This window comes from Trichomycterus rosablanca, chromosome 10, assembly GCF_030014385.1.
Source record: "Trichomycterus rosablanca isolate fTriRos1 chromosome 10, fTriRos1.hap1, whole genome shotgun sequence".
In the NCBI taxonomy this organism is placed as follows: domain Eukaryota; kingdom Metazoa; phylum Chordata; class Actinopteri; order Siluriformes; family Trichomycteridae; genus Trichomycterus; species Trichomycterus rosablanca.
Window position 1 is genome coordinate 9748949 of NC_085997.1, and position 24188 is coordinate 9773136.

At 40.0% G+C, this 24188-nt stretch overlaps 3 non-coding genes across 3 annotated transcripts; 1 reads left to right on the forward strand and 2 right to left on the reverse strand.

Annotated features, from left to right (window-relative positions):
- Nucleotides 1-11548: 11548 nt before the first annotated feature.
- Nucleotides 11549-11630, forward strand: trnal-aag (transfer RNA leucine (anticodon AAG)). The gene has a single exon. It is a non-coding gene; the product is annotated as a tRNA-Leu (tRNA).
- Nucleotides 11631-16922: 5292 nt separating this feature from the next.
- trnah-gug (transfer RNA histidin (anticodon GUG)) lies at nt 16923-16994 on the reverse strand. Its single transcript has one exon. It is a non-coding gene; the product is annotated as a tRNA-His (tRNA).
- A 180-nt stretch (nt 16995-17174) lies between these two features.
- Nucleotides 17175-17247, reverse strand: trnar-acg (transfer RNA arginine (anticodon ACG)). Its single transcript has one exon. It is a non-coding gene; the product is annotated as a tRNA-Arg (tRNA).
- Nucleotides 17248-24188: the final 6941 nt, after the last annotated feature.

Sequence of the window (24188 nt, forward strand, 5' to 3'; positions counted from 1 at the left end):
ACAACAGAAGATGTTGTTACAATGTGAAATCGTTAAGAGTAAAATATCAGAGAGTTTTACAGGTTTAGACTCCAGCACCCCTAACTATTACAGCATAACTAGGTTTGCTTGTTTAGTTTGAAAAGACCAATCAAAAGCCTGAGTAAATAAACATGTTTTCAATCTAGACTTGAACATAGAGACTGTGTCCGAGTTCTGACAGCGGATCTCCCTAAGTTTGAAGCAGATCTGTGATGGAAATGTTGTGTTTCAATAAACAATAAAAGTTATCAGGAGCAAATCCTTGGAAAGACTCCAAAAGGGGTTACCAAAAGTACAGTTGTTTTACATCAGGGGTGCCCAATACGTCGATCACGATCTACCAGTCGATCTCACAGTGCATGCTGGTCGATCGCCCCTCATTTTAACAGGTCAACGTGATTGACATGAAATGTGGTCACTGTTTTTGTAATTTGCGGTTTGCCTCCACCTAGTGCACATCTTGAGAAATGCAATTTATTACAGGTTAGAACATAACATTAAAAAAACCTCTTTGTTTCTAGACTCACTGTCCATTTTATCAGCTCAACTTACAATATAGAAGCACTTTGTAGTTCCAAAATTACTGAATGTAGTCTATCTGTTTCTCTGCATACATTTAAAACCTGGAGAATGCAGGCATCGATCCCACTACCTCTCGCATGCTAAGCGAGCGCTCTACCATTTGAGCTAATTCCCCTTATGAAGGACCCTCCTTTACCCTTTGTAAATTGTAATGTACTAACAGAGCATTGATGCTGCATTATGAAAGGGCCAAAATAGTGCAGGATATACCAACTGTTTAGTGCAGTGCAATAACAAAGCGGCTCTGTGAAGCAAGAACTAAAATTATGATGCATGTAATTCAACATATAATATGTGTGTATTAATATCTAAAACCCAGTGCATTTTTTCACTTTTTATCTTTTTTCCTGTATCAATTGCATGATTGTTTTTCAGTCATCAAAATGTTATGTGCATTTATATGTGGCAAAATAAAATAATCCATAAAAATTAAATTGAGTTAGCAAAGAACCTTAAATTATACTAAAGAGTTCTTCAAGTAGAAACAGTTCTACCAATAACACCTAAAAGAACCCTTAAGAAACACTTCTTAGTGCTACATACATCAGTTGTATTCCACACAGGTCAGCATGCGATGAGACTTTCCAGCACAATAACTGTATTCACATTTTGCCATTTAGTGGATGATTGAATAGCCTACAACGAGCACAAACAGGGTTTAAGTTCTTAAGAAATAATCCAGTCAGTTAAAAACCCAACAAGAAGGCTGTACCTAATACACTCATACCAGAGAAAACACACCCTAACATGCTAGTGCCGTTACAGTGCTAAGAATGGTCCACCCAAAAACATTATTTGGTCAGTTGGAGTGCTCATATGGGGCTCCCTTTCGATTGATATATGATTTACAGCCTAGTGACAAAGTGTACAGTGCAGCAAATGGGTTACAATCAGTAAATTTACCATACATAATAATGTGAAAAGATTCTGGATTTTGTACAAATATTAGTCCGTGTGGGGTGGGGGTGGTGTTAAGTGTGACTTACCTAGTCAGGATTGCTGAGTGGTCTAAGGCGTTGCATTCAGCTCACAATCTCCCCTGAAGGCGTTGGTTCGAATCCCACTTCTGACAGCTCATGCTTTATACAAATTTACATCTTTAACCCTCTACCATACATAATAATGTGAAAAGAATGATACAACAGTTTGTACAAATCTTAGTCCTAGTTAGTCTTAGTTTTTAATTACAAAAAACATCCTTTACCATTTGTAAATTTTTATGTATTAACAGAGCGCTGATGCTGCATTGAATCATGAAACACCGGACGTGATGGTAAACTTGTCCATTGTGCCAGTAAATGGTATGCACATGAGGTTTGCCTTGGTGTTGAGAGTGGCGTGAGTGCTGTATCTCAGATGTGGAAAGATGTAAATTTCAAGACACATCATCAGTAGTGTACCTTTGAATCAAGGGGTGTTTCAGCCTTTCAACACTAAACACCCTCATCAAAGGTGGCCAGCTACAGGGTGATCAAACCTGAGCTTGTGTCCCATGTCCAATCATGAGAATTGCCTGGTTATTTAAGTGGCGCAGCCCACGGGACTATGCAAGGCAGGGGGTGTTTGTTTGTTTTTGTAGTTCAGCGCTTAAACACCTTTGTTTTGTGGGGAGGTAAAACCATTTTCTGTTCGTAGGAAGCGCGTTCTGTTTATTTGTTTTGTACACCAGCACATAAACACCGTTTTCCTTTAGAATTACAGCCGGTTTTGTCGGAAACAAAACGCGTTTGTGTTTGTTTGTTTTTGTAGTTCAGCGCTTAAACACCTTTGTTTTTGTGGGGAGTTAAAACCGTTTTCTGTCTGTAGGAACCGCGTTCTGTTTATTTATTTTGTACACCAGCGCATAAACACCGTTTTCCTTTAGAATTACAGCCATTTTATCCGAACGAAGCGCATTTGTGTTGTTTGGTTGTTGGTTTTTATATTCCAGCTCATCATCGCCTGTTTCGTCCGGAATTAAAGCCGTTTTTCTGTGACTACCAGCAGAAGCGCCGGTGAAACCAACATAAACATCAACTTCAACTCACCCTCTAAAGCTAAGTACATTTCTTTGTTATAATGGCCCCTGCAGGAGCTTTATATCCCTGTTCCGAATGCAACATGTTCAGTTATTCCTTCTCCGTGTTTAGTGATAACTTTATATGTGATAAGTGCAGATTAGTTGTTAGTCTGACGGAGAAGATCTCAGTGTTAGAAGGGCGCATTCGGGCGTTAGAACAGACTACTACTAGTGAGTGTTTAGATACAGCTGTAGCAGTCCCGAATGCCAGCAGTTCAGGTGTAGAACCCCAGACTCCGGCATTAGAGTCCTCACAGCGGGGCGACTGGGTGACGTCTCGGCGACATAGTCGTGCGTATTGCAACCCCCATAGAGACACCAGCAACCATAGTCACTTGTATTCCGGGGGCCAGGGCGCCTGACATCAGAGCAAATCTGAAAGTGCTGGCTAATGCTAATCGTAGATTTTCGAAGATTGTTATCCACGTCGGCACTAATGATGTTCGTTTACGGCAGTCTGAGGTTACTAAGAGTAATGTTAAAGAGGTGTGTGAGTTAGCTAGGTCGATGTCTGAGGCAGTAGTGTGCTCTGGCCCCTTACCGATTCGACCCAGTGGCGAAACCTACAGCAGGTTGTTGTTGCTGAACCGCTGGATGTCTAAATGGTGCTCAGAAAACTGCATTGATTTTGTAGATAATTGGTCCACCTTTGAGGGAAGGCCTGGTCTTTTGAAGCAAGATGGTGTCCACCCCACGTGGGAGGGTGCTGCTCGCATTTCTTGCAGCATAGGTGACAGGCTTTACCACCGCGTTAGTGTAGCGGCAGATAGTGGTAAATGACTATCCAGAGCCAAGACCAGGCAGCAGACAAACAGGCCTAACCAACTGTCTGCGAGTCGCAATCGGACGTCACCTGGAATCCTTAGGTCACAAACCATTGAGACTATGTCTGTTTACCGTGGCAGGTGTAAGCCCACACTAAATCAAAAAGTATGTCATAATAACTTCATTAAAATTAATCTAAATGAGCATCATGAAAACCATAGTAGGGCTAAACTAAAGTTAGGACTTCTAAACATCAGGTCACTTGCATGTAAAACAGTAATTGTAAATGAAATAATTACAGATAATTGTCTTAGTGCACTTTGTTTAACCGAGACCTGGGCTAGACCTGATGAGTATCTAGGTTTAAATGAAGCATCTCCTCCGGGTTACAGTTATGAACATAAGCCACGTCTTAGCGGTCGTGGTGGAGGAATAGCCACAATTTATGATAAAGACATAGGTCTTACTGTAAAATCATCTCCCATAACAAACTCGTTTGAGGTTCTTATCTCTGACATAACCAATAAATGTTCATCTGATAAAACTAGTATGTTTAAGCTGGTTACTGTTTAACGACCCCCTGGTCCTTACTCAGAATTTCTTAACGAATTTGCCGATTTTCTTTCTAAATTAGTCTTATCAACTAAAAAAGCTTTAATTGTTGGTGACTTTAATATTCATTATGAGGATAAGTGTAATCCACTCAAAATTGCGTTTAATTCTATTTTAGAATCTGTAGGCTTTACCCAAAATGTAACAGGACCCACTCACCGCTGTAAACATACCTTAGATTTAATACTTACTTATGGTATAAACATAGACAACCTGGAAATTGTACCACAGAATGACTTAATTTCTGATCACTCCCTTCTAATTTATGAAGTGTCCCTGTCCAATAATATACAGCAACCACATCGTTTTAAATGTAAGCGCACTATTACATCTGCAACTGCAGCAACGTTCATAAACTGCCTACCAGAATTACCAAATATATCAGCATCAGAACCTAAGGAACTAGATCAGGCAACTCAAAACCTAGAGACCGTACTGCGTACAACCTTAGATAACGTAGCCCCACTCAAAACTAAACTGATTAGGGAGAAAAAACTTGCTCCTTGGTACAATGACCACACATGCGCACTTAAACAAGCAGCACGGAAATTAGAACGCAAGTGGTGTCACACTACACTGGAGGTGTATAAGATTGCTTGAAAAGATGCTCTAACTGAGTATAAACATGCACTTATAAAAGCTAAATCTTTATATTATTCGTCCCAATAGAGAAAAATAAAAATAATCCTAGATTCCTTTTCGAGACAGTGTCCAAATTAACTAAAAACGTCAATGAAACTGAATCTCATATACCACCTGACTGTACCAGCGATGATTTTTTAAAATTCTTTAATGACAAGATGGAAAAAATACGACTTCACAGTCAGAGTGAGTTACCTGCCAATGTTAAGTATGGACTCACTCCGAGCAGCATTGGTGATAATAGTAACGAGTTAATCCAACTAAATTCCTTTAATCCAATCTCCCAAAATGAACTAACTATGTTGATTAAATCATCAAAGTCATCATCGTGTATACTCGATCCTGTTCCAACTCATTTACTTAAAGATTTACTCCCAGCTATTGTAGAGCCCCTGCTTACATTAATCAATGCATCCCTTAGCCTTGGGTATGTACCTAAATTGTTTAAAAGTGCCGTTATTAAACCCCTGATTAAAAAACCTAATCTTGATCCACATGTTTGATCTAATTATAGGCCAATTTCAAACCTTCCTTTTGTCTTTAAAATATTAGAAAAAGACGTTTCCAAACAATTGTGTTCTTATTTGAATGAAAATTGTATTCATGAAAAATTTCAATCAGGATTTAGACACAATCATAGTACCGAAACCGCATTAATTAGAGTAGTTAACGAGTTGTTAATGTCTTCTGATAATAGATGTGTCTCTTTTCTTGTTCTATTAGATCTTAGTGCAGTGTTTGATACGGTCGATCATAACATTTTACTGGAGAGGCTAGAAAATACAGTAGGTGTTAAAGGACTCGCACTCTCTTGGTTTCAATCATATCTGACTGACCGCTCGCAATTTGTTTATGTAAATAATAAATGCTCGGAAACTACAAAAGTAAAGTGTGGTGTTCCACAGGGGTCGGTACTGGGACCACTATTATTTACACTCTATATGCTTCCACTAGGTGAAATTATTCATAAACATGGCATAAAATTTCACTGCTATGCAGATGACACACAACTGTATATATCAGCCAAACCAAATGATACTGACACAATCAGTAAGATAGAAGATTGTATAAACGACATAAAAAACTGGATGTCGTGTAATTTTCTTTTACTTAATTCAGATAAAACTGAGGTTTTACTTGTTGGCTCTAAAGCTGCAAGAGACAAGTTGTCTAACCTGGTGCTAAACCTAAACACTTTCTCTGTTACTCCCAGCCCAGATGTAAAAAACTTGGGTGTCACAATAGATTCAGATCTTTCCTTTGATACTCACATTAATAATATTACTAGAGTTGCTTTCTATCATTTGCGTAATATCTCTAAAATAAGAAATATACTATCTGTTAATGACGCAGAAAAACTGATCCATGCATTTATAACTTCTCGTTTAGATTATTGTAATGCTCTTCTAACTGGATGCTCTGGTAGATCCATAAACAAACTCCAGTTAGTTCAAAATGCAGCAGCTCGAGTGCTAACTAGAACGAAAAAATTTGATCTTATTAGTCCTGTTCTATCATCTCTTCACTGGCTGCCAGTTAAATTCCGCATTGATTACAAAATACTTTTACTAACCTATAAAGCGCTACATGGTCTGGCTCCACAGTATCTGAGTGAGCTTATTAATCACTACAACCCAGCGCAGGGTTACTTATAGTTCCTAGAATTAAAAAGATCACGGCTGGTGGAAGAGCATTTTCTTACAAAGCTCCACAACTCTGGAATAATCTTCCTGCCTCTGTTCGGGATTCGGACACAGTCTCAATGTTTAAGTCTAGACTGAAAACATATTTATTTTCTCAGGCTTTTGATTAGTATAGACAAAGGCGCAGAGCTTGGAGGTCCTTGGTCATAGAAACTTGTGGTGATCAGGGATGTTGGGTTGCTGTCGTTCTGCCTCTCCTGTCCGATCACTCTGGTTTGGGTAGGAGAGGTGGGCGCTGATGTCCTGTGAAAGCTTTCATGACCTTGTTACCTGCTCGCTCTCCCTTTTAGTTATGCTGTAATAATTAGGGCTGCCGGAGTCTAAAACTCTCTGTAAAACTGTTTTATATAACTAGCATTGTACATTATTAACTACATTCTCTATTGTTTTACCCCAAGGGCATTCTGATGGAAACCTGTTTACCCGCCGAGGTTAAGGATTAAAGTCGAGACTGCAGTGCCAACGATGCTGCTCCTGCCAGATGTGACGGGTCGGGAGTAACTGCACCAAGAATGACAAGAACTCACTACAGACTTTATTGAAGACTAGACCGAATAATAACTCTATTATTATTTATTTCTTTATTTATTGCCAGTTATAACTTTTAGTTCATTTAATTCTGTGTTTGTATGATTTGTGTAAATCCTATTTATTTAAAGTATCCTCCAGACCACCCAAGAAGGATGGGCCCTGCTGAGTCTGGTTCCTCTCAAGGTTTCTTGCTGTAATTTTCAGGGAGTTTTTCCTTGCCACAGTCGCCCTCGGCTTGCTCAACAGGGGTTTTTTGTAAAGTTGCTTTGAGACAATGTCTATTGTAAAAAGCGCTAAATAAATAAAGTTGACTTGACTTGACTTGAAGTCGATTATACACTATATTGCCAAAATAGCTCACTAGTCGGGATGGCCGACCGGTCTACGGCACTGTGTTCAGTTTGCAGTCTCCCCTGGAGGTGTGGATTTGAATCCCACTTCTGACAGCACATGCTTTATACAAATTTACATCTTTAACCCTCTACCATACATTAAATTGTACAAAAATTAAACAATAAATTGTAATGTACTAACAGAGCGTTGATGCTGCATTATGTCAGGGCCAAAATAGTGCAGGATATACCAACTGTTTAATGTAGTGCTGTTTGAAACAGCTGGGCGTACAACTAGTTGGTGTGGAGAACATGTTACACATACAGTGTGCTATTATTTCAAGCTGATCAAGTACATGCTATTTCACTTAGAAATATCTCACAAAGTACAAATTCTTCATCATTCTAAATAAACCATGTAGTACGGGACATTACCGCTTACCTAATGCAGTAAGAAACAACTCGCCCGAACAGGGACTTGAACCCTGATTCACGTGGGGTGTTGTGGGAAACTGGCATTAGCCCTTTGTGAGCGGGTTAGGATAGCCGAGTGGTCTAAGGCACTGCGTTCAGATCGCGGTCTCCCCTGGATGTGTGGGTTTGTATCCCACTTCTGACAGCTCATACTTTATACAGATTTACTTCATTAAAGGACACAGCCATCAGCAAATACAGTTTTCATGAAAGGGTGAACATGGTCTGCAACCATGCTGAGGTAGGTGGTACGCGTCAAAGTAACATCCATATGGATGCCAGGACCCAGCCTTTGATATCTGAAAATGTGAGAAATTTAAACGTGTATTCATTCTGATCATAAAGTATGTTTATTCAGCTTCTATTTACATTGTTACAGCAGTATTGTACTATTGAAATGTTCACATTATTTAAATGTATGTAAAGTACATTATATACTAGCTGTTTACTTTTTTCCCTAAGTAAAAACTGTCATTACCTCAACATGCCATTACCAACACATAACTTGTTGTGATGGTAAAGACACTTAGTGATGGTATTAACAGGTTTTTAGTTTCACCATCACTATCTTATTAACTGTTTAATAATTAAAGCTAATTAAAGCTAAATAAGCATAATGGTTTTATTATACAAGGCAGCGCATTATTTTCACTGATTAGTCAATATGGCCCACAAGATATCAGCAGAGATCCAGTAAAATATCAGTAATTACATGAAAAAGAAAAGGTAAGCTTAAAGTAATATCACAACCTTCAAAATGGGAACAAAGGAGCATCGTAAGGGGAATTAGCTCAAATGGTAGCTTAGCATGTGAGAGGTAGCGGGATCAATGCCCGCATTCTCCAGTGCAAATACATTATGATTGTTTAAGGGTATCATGTAATATGAAACTCGTTGCGGCATCGCTTAATGAAACGCAGCATCAAAAATTATGATCAGGATTTAAGTGAGTCTTTAAGGCAACAAAAAATATGTGGGTATTAATATCTAAAACTCAGTGCATTATTAGGCTGCACATAAATATAGATTTAAACGATCCTCTATTTACTACAGTCTGTTTGAAACAACTAGTTGGTGTGGAGAACATGTTACACACACAGAGCGCTATTATTTCAAGCTTATCAAGTACATGCTATTTCACTTAATAATATCTCACAAAGTACAAATTCTTCAACTTTCTAATTAAACCATGTAGTAACGGACGTTACCGCTTTCCCAATGCAGTAATAAACAACTCGCCCAAAAAGTGACTTGAACCCTGGACCCTCAGATTAAAAGTCTGATGCTCTACCGACTGAGCTACCCAGGCTCTGCAAATAGCTTTAACTTTCACAAGGACGTGACTTGAATTACAAATTTTAACATACGTCGTCCTGTAGAACAGTTCCAGCAAGAACACCAAAAAACCCTTAAGAAACACTTCTTAGTATTACATACATTAGTTGTATTCCACACAGGTCAGCATGCGACATCGTTTTACTTTGTAACTGTATTCATATTATGCCATCTATATTACGGTGGCCCGCTGAGTTAAAACACAATAACATTTACAAAACAAACAAAAGCTGACAACACAACAACAATAAGGAAAAACGCGAATATATTAAGAGACAACACAAATTCTTTAAGGTGGAACGCAATTACATTAAGGGAGAACACAACGAAATTAAGGAAACACGAATACACACTACACTACATCTAGTGGTCGATTGAATAGCCTACAACCAGCACAAACAGGGTTTGAGTTATTAACAAATAATCCAGTCAGTTAAAAACCCAACAAGAAGGCTGTACCTAATACATTCATACCAGAGAAAACACACCCTAACATGCTAGTGCCGTTACAGTGCTAACAATGGTCCACCCAAAAACATTATTTGGTCAGTTGGAGTGCTCATATGGGGCTCTCTTTCTATTGATACATGATGTGGTGTCAACGGTACCCAAGCTAGTCAGGATGCGGTCTAAGGTGCTGCGTTCAGGTTACAGTCTCTCATTGAGGCGTGGGTTTGAATCTCACTTCTGACAGCTCATGCTTTATACAAATTTACATCTTTAACCCTCTACCATACATAATAATATGAAAAGATACAACAGTTCATCCAAAGCTTAGTCCACATGGGGGTGTTGTGGGATTGGTATTAGACCTTTGCAAGCAGGTCAGGATGGTTGAGTGGTCTAAGGTGCTGTGTTTAGTTTGCAGTTTCCCCTGGAGGTGTGGGTTTGAATTCCACTTCTAACATTTTACATTTACATTTTCTGCATTTAGCAGACGCTCTCATCCAGAGCGACTTACAGAAGTGCTTCCATAGTAAACATTTCATTTCTCAAGTTGTAGTAAACAACAGTCAAAGAACACAAATCTGCTGAAACCTGTTAGAACCAAAGTGTTTGTTTTTTTGTTTTGTTTTTTGGAAATGGAAAAAAAAATGTTAGTAAATAAGTACAAGTCAGCTTAAGTGCTTAGTAAAAAGGTGGGTTTTTAATCGTTTTTTAAAGACAGCAAGAGACTCAGATGTTCGGACAGACAGAGGAAGTTCATTCCACCACTTGGGTGCTAGAACAGAGAAGAGCCTTGATGCTTGTCTTCCTTTAGTCCTGGGTGGGGGCTCAAGTCGAGCGAGACTAGTGGCTTGGAGGTTGCGTGGTACAGAGCGGGATTTGATTAGACCACGATGGTAGCTTGGGGCTGGTCCATTTTTGGCTTTGTAGGAAAGCATCAGTGTTTTAAACTGAATGCGTGCAGCTACAGCTCATGCTTTATACAAATTTACATCTTTAACCCTCTACCATACATAATAATGTGAAAAGATTTGTTTCAAGATTGTTTCAAAGCTATTGCATGTTTGTCAATTAAAAAAATTAATAAAGGTCTTTAAACTAAACGATGAACGAAAATAGAGCATAAACTGACCTCATTTTTGACGCAGCATTTCAGTGAGCAATGACGAATCGAGTTTAAATGATCATAATGTTTCTACATTGGAGAATGCGGGCATCGATCCCGCTACCTCTCGCACGCAAAGCGAGCACTCTACCAATTGAGCTAATTCCCTGTATAAAGAACTCTCCTTTACCCTTTGTAAATTGTAATTTACTAACAGTAAATTGTAATGTACTACTCACGTTTATCGCAGCCTTTAGGATGAACTGAACCAAATCGTAACTTTGTACCACTGACAGACTGACTTAAGGGTTGATGCTGCTTTATGTAAGGGCCAAAATAGTGCAGGATATACCAACTGTTTACTGCAGTGCAATAACAAAGCAGCTCTGTGAAGCAAGAACTGAAATTATGATGCATGTAATTCAACATATAATATGTAGGTATTAATATCTAAAACTCAGTGCATTATTAGGCTGCACATAAATATACTGTAGATTTAAACAGTCCTATATTTACTACAGTCTGTTTAAAACAGATAGTTGGTGTGGAGAACATGTTACACATGCAGTGCGCAATTATTTCAAGCTTATCAAGTACATGCAATTTTACATAGAAATATTTCACAAAGTACAAATTCTTCATCATTCTAAACAAAGCATGTAGTACGGGACATTACCGCTCACCTAATGCAGTAAGAAGCAACTCACCCAAACAGGGACTTGAACCCTGGACCCTCAGATTAAAAGTCTGATGCTCTACCGACTGAGCTACCCGGGCTCCTACTGTCTCTTTGACTTTCATTTAAAAACCAGTCTGAAGAAGAAAGTTCATCACCAACTCATGATGTTTACCAGTTTGGTGTGGCGATTTGACTTCTATTGGAAAATGCAGGTAGAAATTGCATACATAGTTGCTTGTTTTAATCTACCCCTTAACCAGTGGTAGCGTGGCCGAGCGGTCTAAGGCGCTGGATTAAGGCTCCAGTCTCTTCGGGGGCGTGGGTTCGAATCCCACCGCTGCCAACTCATGTTTTTCAACGCCAGCTCCATGTTTACCCACCCAATGCAACGTATACTCAATCACAATCCCAAGTGTGGCACACGCGATTGGCCCTTTTCGACCCACAACCTTTCTTAACTTTTTTTTTTATGTAACATGAAACAGTTCGACCACACTGTGCACACAAACCTTAACTTGGTGTACCTTTGTATCGTTGCTGTTATCTCTAGCATCACTCCGACTACATGCAACTATGATATAATAAGAAGCATAATAAAAAAACACCTGTACTCACCCAATAACTGTGTTTATAACTAAAATGGAAAGCAGACACTGTGAAAACAGCATACGTTCTAAAGCCAATGAGCTTTTAAACAAGCTCAAACACACCGATGCACCACGGAGTCTTAAATTAAGCATACAGCACGATGGTTTAGCAGAAGAAATGTTGTAAGAAAGGAAGCCCTTAAATACTGACCGTCTTGTTGCTCTGCTTGCAAGCTTACTGTAACAAAAGAACGGTCGTGTATCTGATGGGTTAAGATTAGTCGCTACTCCAACAGTTCTTCGCTGTGGCTGGTTAAATGCTGGAAATTACCGCTTACCTAATGCAGTAAGAAGCAACTCACCCGAACAGGGACTTGAACCCTGGACCCTCATATTAAAAGTCTGATGCTCTACCGACTGAGCTATCCAGGCTCTGCAACCTGCTTTAATCCCCACAAGGATGTGACTTAAATTACAAACTTTAACATATGTTGTCCTGTAGAACTTCAATTATTATAAAATGTTTTTATTTCTGTTTCGGCTCTGTTGAAGGTGATTATATAAAGTTTTAGGTGAAGTATGTTGCTGCTTACACACACAAAAAAAACATCTCAGGAGGAGAATTTAGCAGGTAGATCACAAACAGATTCCTTTCTTTCACCTTTTTCCTTTTTTCCTGTATCAATTGCACGATTGTTTTCCAGTCCTTAAATGTTATGTGCATTTATATGTGGCAAGAGAAAAAAATCCATAAAAATCAAATTGAGTTAGCAAAGAACCTTGAATTATACTAAAGGGTTCTTCAAGTAGAAACAGTTCTACCAAAACACAAAAAACCCTTAAGACTTCTTAGTCTTAGTTTTTTATTATTTCAAATGCCATTAATAATTTATAATCACTGATTTGTGAGATATCAGCAGTAGTAGATCATGTTTAACTGGTTTAATATTGTTTAAGCGCTGATTATCGGCTGTTTTTCGTGAGTATGTTGGGCGGTTTTCCATGCATTTTGACGGACTTTAAAATGCGCAATCTGGCAACCGTGGCTGAAGCGTTCATTCATATTTTGGAGCGATGTATGTTTGTATGCTAGAATATAAATAACATCTTTTACAAACTGCTGTCTATTTACATTGACATTTTCTCTTCTGTCTAAACATTTTTGGAATTGGGTTTGTAAAAGTAAGCGATACTGTGGATAATATATTTAATGAGCTGAACTAACTGAGAGAAGCGCTAACGGTGGTGGAAGAGTCTAAAAGGGTTTGGAACATAGTCGTATCATCATAGCAGTACAACACAGTTTTGTCCGTAGCATCCGAAAATATCCAGAAGCTAATATACAAAAAACGTTTATTTTAATAAACTTACCTTGTTGAAAAAAGTATGACCACAATTTCTAAACAAACACAGTATCCGCTGCTGCAGTCTCTACACCAGGGGTTCCCAAATAATTCCTTATAAGGGGCCAAAGTTTTATCTCAGTGAAGGGCCACGGGCCAAAACTAAAACGTTATGTTATTGTACTGAAAGCTGGGTGATATTGCAAAAAAAAAAAAAAAAAAAGATTCCGATTGCGTTTTTTTTTGGTTTTGTATAATGCAATAAAAAAAAAGACTTAGATTTATTTTCTTTTTTTCTTGCATTTTAATTTAAAAGACTGCAGAAGTGTAAAAATGTATCAGTATCTACACTGGGGGGGACATTGAGTAAGCACTCAGCTCAGCTTTCATTCTGTCCTCTTGTTATTGGGGGGTGGATGGAGGGGGCACGGTCTGCTTCTAACCATATGGACTACAATTCCCCTGCTCCCACGGACTGTCACGTGACTATCACATGTTCCCGGTCAGCCAATCCTGATCGGTCCTCACGCTTGGGAGTTTTGATTCAGTTCAGCTGTGTTCGATTCCATGAATCTTAATGAAACTCTTCTGTTCGTGAGTCTCGTTGTGAAGTTTTGCTGATCGTGTTTGCGCTCCTTATTTCTGAATCTAACTCTGTCTGGTTTTGTACACTGTTTCGCCCTTTTGATATTAAACTTTCCCCGATTTATATATTCCGTGAGCGTCTGGTCAGTTTCTGCCTCGGGATATTTTAATCGCGATTGTCACATTTCTAACATTGTGTGATAACGTTCATTCGAATTAACCGAATTTATCGTGAAAATCGCCCAGCCCTAATTTTAATATTGCATTAAATTTAAATATATCACGTTTTTTATTGTTAAATAAAACATTACTGTCTATTCTAATTAACAGTGCTTTTATTGATTTCAACGGATGATAATGTTTCTTTTAGGAGCAGAAATATTTGAACAAATGTAAATTTGTAAAGAAAAACATGCAAAGCAAAATATTCTTTTTCACCTTTCTTTCCTCCCCACTGTACTTTGAGAACAGATGTGCATGTTTTGTTTCGTAATGCTGCCGGATCTTGTACTCTTAGCACAGCCACTCTATCCGCAGATGAGGCAAACTGCGGTTTAATCTATTTCAGTGAAATAATATTCAAGCTGCCAACTGTTTTTAAATGTTGGTTTATCCGTATGCCACTGCCTCATACGCTCCATGATTAACAGCTCACTCGTGTCATCATAGATTACTTGATGTCTGCTGACAGGAGCTCCACAGCGCCCCCCTCTCCTATCCACTGTCTCATGTAAAATTGTGGTCAGCTAATGAATTGCAGCTAGCGTTATCGGCAGTTCAACACCTGCTGAAAGAAATTCCCAGCTACTGACAAAAGTAGGTGCTACTTTGATCTAGTGAGGCGGGCCAAAAAAAAATAGACGGCGGGCCAAGTTTGGCCCGCGGGCCCCAAATTGGGCAGCCCTGCTCTACACAAACTTATCTGCACTGAAATCGCAAGGACACATTTTATGGATATTACGGTAATGCACTGAGAACTCGTCCTACAGTCATGCAAGCACATACAGCAGTGTGTGAGTTTACACTAACCAGCCATAACATTAAAACCACCTCCTTGTTTCTACACTCACTGTCTATTTTATCAGCTCCACTCACCATATAGAAGCACTTTGTAGTTCTACAATTACTGACTCTAGACTGCTCACTCTGTTCTTCAATGGTCAGGACCCCCACAGGACCACCACAGAGCAGGTATTATTTAAATAGTGGATGATTCTCAGCACTGAGAATCAGGGCAGTGGTTCATTATTCCTGGTTCAATCGATTAGGACTCCCATGAAGTCACCCAAATGTCAAAGCATCCCCACACAATCACACTGCCACCACCTGGTGGTATGATGGATGTTCTTATTGTTTCTTATTATGGAATACATTCATTCATTCACTGCCTGTTTTATCCTGGTAATGATCACTGTGAGTCTTTTTTTCCAAAAAAAACTTCAAAAAGTAAATAAAAAAGATAACAATAATATCATTTCAGTTATATCAATAGCAGCGATCAAACTAAGAAATAAAACTCTGATGAATTTTAATATTGTAGCATTATAAGTTCATGTGTTTCTGTCAAAACAAAACAAAAAAGGTATGTAAATAAAACTGTTTAAGAGTAAATAGGGCGTTAATGACATTGTAACACTGACAGACTGGCCTAAAGATTAATGCTGCAACGAATTTCACCTTAATTTTATCATTTCAGATTCCGAGTTGCTGCCAAATGATCATAATGTTTCTGCACTGGAGAATGCAGGCATCGATCCCACTACCTCTCGCATGCTAAGCGAGCACTCTACAATTTGAGTTAATTCCCCTTACGAAAACCCCACCTTTGCTAATGTACTAACAGAGTGTTGATGCTGCATTATAAAGTCAGGGTGCAAGTGTTTAAGCTCAGACTCAGCTTTATAGTCATTCTATTATATAATACAATATTAACTGTATTCATATTATTCAATCTTGTGGACGATTGAATAGCCTAAAACAAGCACAAACCGGGTTTGAGTTCGTAACAAATAATCCAGTCAGTTAAAAAGCCAACAAGAAGGCTGTACCTAATACACTCATACCAGAGAAAACACACCCTAACACGCTAGTGCCGTTACAGTGCTAAGAATGGTCCACACAAAAATCATTATTTGGTCAGTTGGAGATCTCATATGGGGCTCCCTTTCTATTGATATATGATTTACAGCCTAGTGACAAAGTGTACAGTGCAGAGACTGCGAGCTGAACGACTGCTTGGCCATCCTGACTTGCTTCACGTTACCAATGCCAATTTTCCTCAACACCCCCACATGTCCTAATATTTGAACTGCAAGCTGCTTGAGCTACAGCAACAAGGCGCCGAGGAACTAATACACAGAGTTTTGCTCGAGTCCAATCATAAAGGCCAATTACCATAGCAGAAGTCGAAAACCTGGGTAAAAATCAGGAATCCTGACCACTAGACCATATGGGAAACTGCAAGGCTCAGCACCGGCTGACGCCAGAATCAGCCACTTCATTCTGCTCTGCCAAGTCTTTGTCACCTTGACAAGACCTGCATTGTTGGATCTGGGGTACAGAGAGCCATACACAAGGAGTTAGAGAGACAAAAAAAGAGAGAGAATAGAAACCTTCGAAGCACGGCATACGGAAAGACAGTGCCGTGACTTGGATTCGAACAGGGGTTGCTGCGGCCACAACACAGAGTACTAACCACTATACGATCACGGCTTCCCAGCAGTCTGCCACTGGTGGCTCATGTCGGCTGCCCCCTGATAGACTGCAGTCATAGTTCCAACAGAAAAAGCTGCTTGAGCTACAGCAGCAAGGCGCAAAGGAAGTAATGGGCAAAGTTTTGCTCAAGTCCAATCATAGAAGGCAATTCCCATACTGGGAGTCAAACCCGGGCCACCTGGGTGAAAACCAGGAATCCTGACCACTACACCATATGGGAAACTGCAAGGCTCAGTATCGGCTGGTGCCAGCATCAGCCACTTATTTCCGCTCTGCCAAGTCTTTGTCACCTTGACAAGACCTGCATTGTTGGATCTGGGGTACAGAGAACCATACACAAGGAGTTAGAGAGACAAAAAAAGAGAGAGAATAGAAACCTTCGAAGCACGGCATACGAAAAGACAGTGCCGTGACCCGGATTCGAACCGGGGTTGCTGCGGCCACAACACAGAGTACTAACCACTATACGATCACGGCTTCCCAGCAGTCTGGTGGCTCATGTCAGCTGCTCCCTGATAGACTGCAGTCATAGTTCCAACAGCATCAGCCACTTCTTTGCGCTCTGACAAGTCTTTTTCACTTTGACAAGACCTGCATTGTTGGATGCATTGTTGGTGCTCCATACACAAGGAGTTAGAGAGACAAAAAAAAGATAACCGAGCCAGCCAGGAGTCGAACCTAGAATCTTCTGATCCGTAGTCAGACGCGTTATCCATTGCGCCACTGGCCCACGTTTGACTATGGTTCTGACTTTCCTGAAGCTCCAGCCTCATTTCGGTCTCTTGCCCGAGGAGAGAATAGAAACCTTCGAAGCACGGCATACAAAAAGACAATGCCGTGACTTGGATTCCAACCGGGGTTGCTGCGGCCACAACGCAGAGTACTAACCATTATATGAGCATGGCTTTCCAGCCGTCAGCTACCACTCCCTGATAGACTGCAGTCATAGTTCCAACAGAACAAGCTGCTTGAGCTAGAGCAACATGAAATGAGGAACTAACAGGCAAACAACAAGTACAAACAGGGTTTGAGTTCTTAAAAAATAATAAATAATCTTAATAAATAATCCAGTCAGTTAAAAAGCCAACAAGAAGGCTGTACCCAATACACTTATACCAGAGAAAACACACCCTAACATGCTAGTGCCGTTACAGTGCTAACAATGGTCCACCCAAAAAACATTATTTGGTCAGTTGGAGTGCTCATATGTGGCTCCCTTTCTATTGATATATGGTTTACAGCCTAGTGACAAAGTGTACAGTGCAGCAAATGGGTTACAGTCAGTACATTTACTATACATAATACACATAATAATGTGAAAAGTTCGTACAAATATTAGTCCGTGTGGGGCGAGGATGGTGTCGATGGTACCCAAGCTAGTCAGGATGCAGTCTAACTCGCTGCGTTCAGGTCACAGTCTCTCATTGAGGTGTGGGTTTAAATCCCACTTCTGACTGCTAGTGCTTTATACATACTTATGTCTTTAACCCTCTAACATACATTATAATGTGAAAAGATTCAGCAGTTCGTACAAATCTTTGGCCATGTGGGGGTGTTGAGGAAAATTGGCTTTAGTAATGCATATTCAGGTCAGGATGGCCGAGCGGTCTAAGGCGCTGCGTTCAGGTCGCAGTCTCCCCTGGAGGCGTGTTTTTGAATCCCACTTCTGACAGCTCATGCTTTATACAAATCTACTTCTTTAGAGGACACAGTCATCAGGGAATACAGTTTTCATCAAAGGGTGAACATGGTCAATGCTGAGGTAGGTGGTACGTGTCAAAGTAACATCCACATGGATGCCAGGACCCAGGCTTTTGATCACTGAAAATGTGAGAAACTGAATCATGTATTCATCCTGATCTTGTTTTGTTTATTGTTGCAGCTCTGCTGGAGGGTCATTTTTTTGGTGTTTGTGGTGGTGGTGGAGTCTTTGTTCTTATTTTGGTTTATTTAGTATATGATGTACTTAACATCCATTTAAATATGTACTTAAATACTTAAATATCCATTTAAGTATGTTTATTCAGCGTCCATTTACATTGTTACAGCAGTATTTTACGACAAAAATGGAAATGTTCACATTATTTAAATGGATGTAAAGTACATCATTTACTAAATAAACCAAAATGGGAACAAAGACCCCCCCCCACCACCACCACCACCACCACAAACACCAAGAAAATAACCCTCCAGCAGAGCTGCAACAAGAACAGCACAATCTCCTACAGGTCCAACAAAATCAAAGAAAAAATGCACTTCATAAAAGACCTCACATTGTTCGTCCTAAAGGCTAAGATCAACGTTTTAAATGAACTGAGTCTGTGATGGTTTAAAAACAACGCATAATATAGAAAACAGTACGTGAGCTTAAACACGTTGCACCCTCACTTTATAATGCAGCATCAACGCTCTGTTAGTACATTACAATTTACAAATCCTAAAGGACGGTTCTGTGTAAGGGGAATTAGCTCAAATGGTAGAACGCTCGCTTAGCATGCGAGAGGTAGTGGGATCGATGCCCACATTCTCCAATGCCGAAACATTATGATCACTTAAGGGCAACACGTAATATGAAAGTCATTGTGTTGTTGCTCACTGAAATGCTGCATCAAACATTAGGTCAGTCTGTAAGTTCTACAATGACAGTTATGCTCTATTTTTACTCAAATCGTTTGGTTTAAAGACCTTTTTTGACTTGTTTAAATTGACAAATGTAGCGCCCCCTAGCACCCTTGGCTGTATATGGAAAGCGCTCCCTGACTTCTTTTATTTGTTTAAGAAATCTCTTTCTTTGTGGTAATGTAAGGATTTAAAAGGGCCACTACTTATTAGTACTTACGGTTATTTTATATGTAAACTATACTCTTATTTAAACCAAAAAAACTACTTCAATTACCCTATATATATGTGGTACTAACCTTGCACAAAAAAACCTGCGACTAACACCATTTACAGTAGCTGTATTAACATTATCCCTGACTCACATACCAAACTTGTATACGTTAATAATACTTAAACAAATTAACTATTTACTCATTAACACAATCATTAATATGCATTTCAAACCCCAATATATTTTACAAAAATGTTATAATACAATAAAAAAAAATTACCGTTGCAGGCCTGATCCAACCTAATAGTCCCAATCAGCACAGATCACAAAGTATATTTGGTCGGTTGTGGTGGAGCTGTCCACGTTCTTTGTTTACATGGATGAAACAGAAAAAATCCACCAGTCTTTTTCCTTTTGATCTTGGATGAAACAATCAGAGGAAGCGTACTGCCTTCAATGTCCATGCGCGAAAACTCAAGAGACGAAGTTCACGGCTGATACAGCATAAACAATGTCACTAATCGACTGCAAGATGTTAATATAAGACTTACTGTCCGTTTGTCTTTACGCATCAACAGAAATAAATCCTAAACAGGTGTTTTACCCGCTTACATGACACATCAAGGAAGAGCTATACATACACTTTACTTTAAACAACATAAAACCATCAGAACATTATTTACAGAACACAATTGCACGATTGAAAAAGGGTAGCACTGTCGCCTCACAGCAAGAAGTTCCTGGGTTCAATCCCCAGGTCGGGTGGTCCGGGTCCTTTCTGTGTGGAGTTTGCATGTTCTCCCCGTGTCCGCGTGGGTTTCCTCCGGCTGCCCTGGTTTCCTCTTACAGTCCAAAGACATGCAAGTGAGGTGAATTGGAGACACTAAATTGTCCGTGACTGTGTTTGATATAACCTTGTGAACTGATGAACCTTGTGTAATGAGTGACTACCGTTCCTGTCATGAATGTAACCAAAGTGTGTAAAACATGACGTTAAAATCCTAATAAACTTTAAACTAAATAATTTGAGTGAAAATAGAGCGTAAATGTCATTGTAACATTGTAAATTTTGATGCTGCGTTTCAGTGAGCAATGACTCAAGGAGTTTCATATTACGTGATGCCCTTAAATCAGGGGTGTCAAATCCGGTCCGCCACGTCATTTTATGTGGCCCACAAGAGGTTAAACGACGTACGATTGTTGTGATGGTTCTAGTAGTCACTGAGACGTACTTATAATTTAATGCGACACCTGCGGCTTTAAGCGGCAACTGCTGACATCGTAGTCATGGCAACTAACTTTGACCTTCGCTAGAAGCCTTGTCACTTTTACGGCAAAAAGAACGCGGAGTAGTGTAGTCAGTAATGTAAACAGTAATAATAAATACAAATAATGATCTTGCAATATAATACAGAAGCATCGTCTGTAAGTAGTGATGTTTATATTCTCAGTTGTTTGTAAATGTTTAGCGAGTTTTGTGTTCTGGAGGGAGTTGTCTGTCTGTCTCTCTGTCTAGCTAAAAGGGGGGGGACTCTTAGAGAGGGGAAAACAATCGTCTTAAAATACACTGTAAAATCCTACATAAACTGCATCTCCCAAAATGCATGCTGATTTTGTGACCCGCAAAGTGACCGCATCCCGCCAGTAGATGATGTTGAGAAATATTTACACATTATCCCAAAATGTACAAGAAGAGAAAATTAAGCAGAATGAGAAAACTTAATGAAAGTGAATACAAGTTTGCGCTTTAGGAGGAGAAACCGGTGCGTCTCTTGTGTTACCATAATGCTGATGTGGCCCTTGGTGAAAATGAGTTTGACACCCCTGCCTTAAATGATCATAATGTTTCTGCACTGGAGATTGCGGGCATCGATCCCGCTACCTCTCGCATGCTAAGCGAGCGCTCTACCATTTGAGCTAATTCCCCTTACACAGAGCAGTCCTTTAAACTTAGTGTTAATGCTGCATTATAAAGTATGGGTAGTAGTAGTAGTAGTAGTAGTAGAACTTTATTGTCACTATAAATTGCAACAAGTACAATTACAGCGAAATTAGCCATCCACCCGTCCAAACATTCAATATGACAAGGGGGGGGGGAGACAGGACGGGAAGACAGGATAAGAAACAAGAAATAATAAACATCATTGGGAGGATAGGAGATAAAAAAAAACAGCAACCAGATTGTGCTCCCTGAGGAGCCCACTATGGTAACATGAAAAAAAGCTCCTTACAGCACACAAGCACATGTAAACAAAACATAACATAGTCACACGACCAGCCACTAGTAGGGATGAGGGGATAAAAAGTAACCAGCTGCGACAAGCAGCCATCTGGTGATTCGCAGCCAGACCAGCGCGCACTACAGACCTGTCATGCCGTGTTGTTGGAATTAAGCTAAGAGTGGAAAACGTTGGGTTGGGGGTTGGGAAAGTTCTGACAGTCAAATTCGTGCAGCAAGAAAAAGTCTGTATAAAATTCACGATGAAATGGTTGTTGACAGCTCCCTTACTGCCCCGAATGAACCAGCCAGTGGAGGAGGGTAGGGTGCTTCGCAGCAGATCCTCTGGAGGAATTTTCTTATCACCAAGGTCGTTGATGATAACAGTGGGAGCCAAGTGCAGAAATGACATGTTGTTTTGTCTGAGCCCTAATACAAATTTAACAAGAACTCACAGAATTAATGCGTCTCTGATCCATCTCATTTCGCAAAGCAGTTAGTTTCTCCAAAATGGAATCCATGTTGCGATTAATAACCACAGTCTGAGTTCCAACAGCTCTACCCACCATATCAATCAAATTGGGCAATTCCTTGGGACCGTTGACAACTGACCCAACTTTTTAATTTCCAGATACAGCAGGGCTAAGCCTAAACCAATCAGCAGAAACCCCACAATTAAAGTTCCAAATAGGTAAACATCCTCTACGTCCTCCAACAAAAGAGGTGCCAGGCACACGACTCTCCACTTCCCCCACGAGTCCGTCGCGTATCCTGCCATCTGCGTTCCATCGGGGCATGTGGGTTCCCCCGAACCCGAACTTCTCGATGAGAAGATGGTGTCAATAGCATTCAGAGACCATTTAACCAATTCCATAATTTGTTCTTTGAGGAGCTGTGCTGAGAAAATCTCTGTAGAGTAGAGTAGACGAGACAGTACGATACAGGAGAGGCCAAGCAGGACAGATAAGGGAGGAGGGAGAGTGCGACCGCCACTAGTTACCACTTTACATCTTACACACAATCACAGAGTAAATCTTTATTAGAAATGAGTTCTAAATCAAACCTGAACTGGATCCTTCACTCAAAACTTCAATCTATTACATTTAATATAAAATACATTTAATAAAAACGCTTCTAGTCGTCGTGCTGTATCGTACTCACCACTGTGCAGTAGAGACGCATCGGAGAAGGAATCGTACTCGGCAGCAGGTTCGAGTACAATCTCGCCAACAGTAGAGAAGATTTGTTCTATAAAAGCTGTGAATCTAGTCAGAACTTTAGAAGGAGAGCTGCTCCTCTGGACTGAAGTCTTGCTCTTATCACCAGCTACTGTTTACACAAACATCATTAAATCACTGTTAGTAACTGATCTCCAACACGTCAGATGTAGAACAACTGTATAGAACACGTGTGTCAAACTTAAATCTGGCCGCCATGTCATTTTATGTGGCCCGTGTGAGCTTAAAAGACGTCTGATTGTCTTAAAATACTCTGTAAAATCCTACATAAACGGCATCTCCCACAATGCATGTGGATTTTGTGACCCGCAACATGACCGCATCCTGCCACTAGATGGCGGTGTTTCTACACCAGCGTTTAACTGACAACAAACTGTCCAAGAATTAAAAGGCAGAGAGCAATGGGCAGTTGTAGCCTAGTGGTTAAGGTACTGGACTAGTAATCAGAAGGTTGCTGGTTTGAGTCCCACCAATGCCAGGATGCTGCTGTTGGGCCCTTGAGCAAGACCCTTAACCCTCAATTGCTCAGACTGTATACTGTCCCAGTACTGTAAGTGGCTTTGGATAAAAGCGTCTAATAAATGCCAATAATGTAAATGTAAATGCAGTCACAGCAGGATACGTTACAATCGCACTTTGAGGGCCACCATAATGCTGATGTGGCCCTCGGTGAAAATGAGTTTGACACCCCGGTATAGAGCTTTACAGAGACATGAATTATAAATGTTTTATTATTAAATCACACCAGTTCACCCAGTGAGTGGAAACACTTTAAGCAATCGGAAGAGGTAATGGTCAAAACCCAAATTTCCTTCAGTCCTCATGTTGTGCTGCATGATTGTGTGTTGTGGCCTGGATGCCGGTGTGTTTAGAACTCAGGTACAGACTAACTGAGACTTAGATTTGAGATGTTCACTCTCTTTTAGTATTCTTAAACTAAATACCAGCTAAAATTCATCCTGGTGTTTCATAAGAAGCTAAACTAGACCCTCCTGTGTGCACGTGCTGATGGAACTCTACTCGGCCTGCAGGATGTGTTTTTACTTCTATGCTTCAGTAAAGCTTTGGCTGACCTGTGTGGATGCAGTAGCTGGAGAACGTGCTCAGTTCCTGCTCCGGGCTTTCTCTGATATGTGGCGTCCGCCCGAATCTGACAATCTCGACTTAAAAGAGGTATTTTTTGTTAGTATTATCACTTTACATCTTACACACAGTCACAGAGTAAATCTTTATTAAAAACAAGTTCTAAATCAAACCTGAACTGGATCCTTCACTCAAAACTTCAATCTGTTACATTTAACATTTCATTCTAAATAAAAACGCTTCTAGTCGTCGCGCTGTATCGTACTCACCACTGTGCAGTAGAGACGCATCGGAGAAGG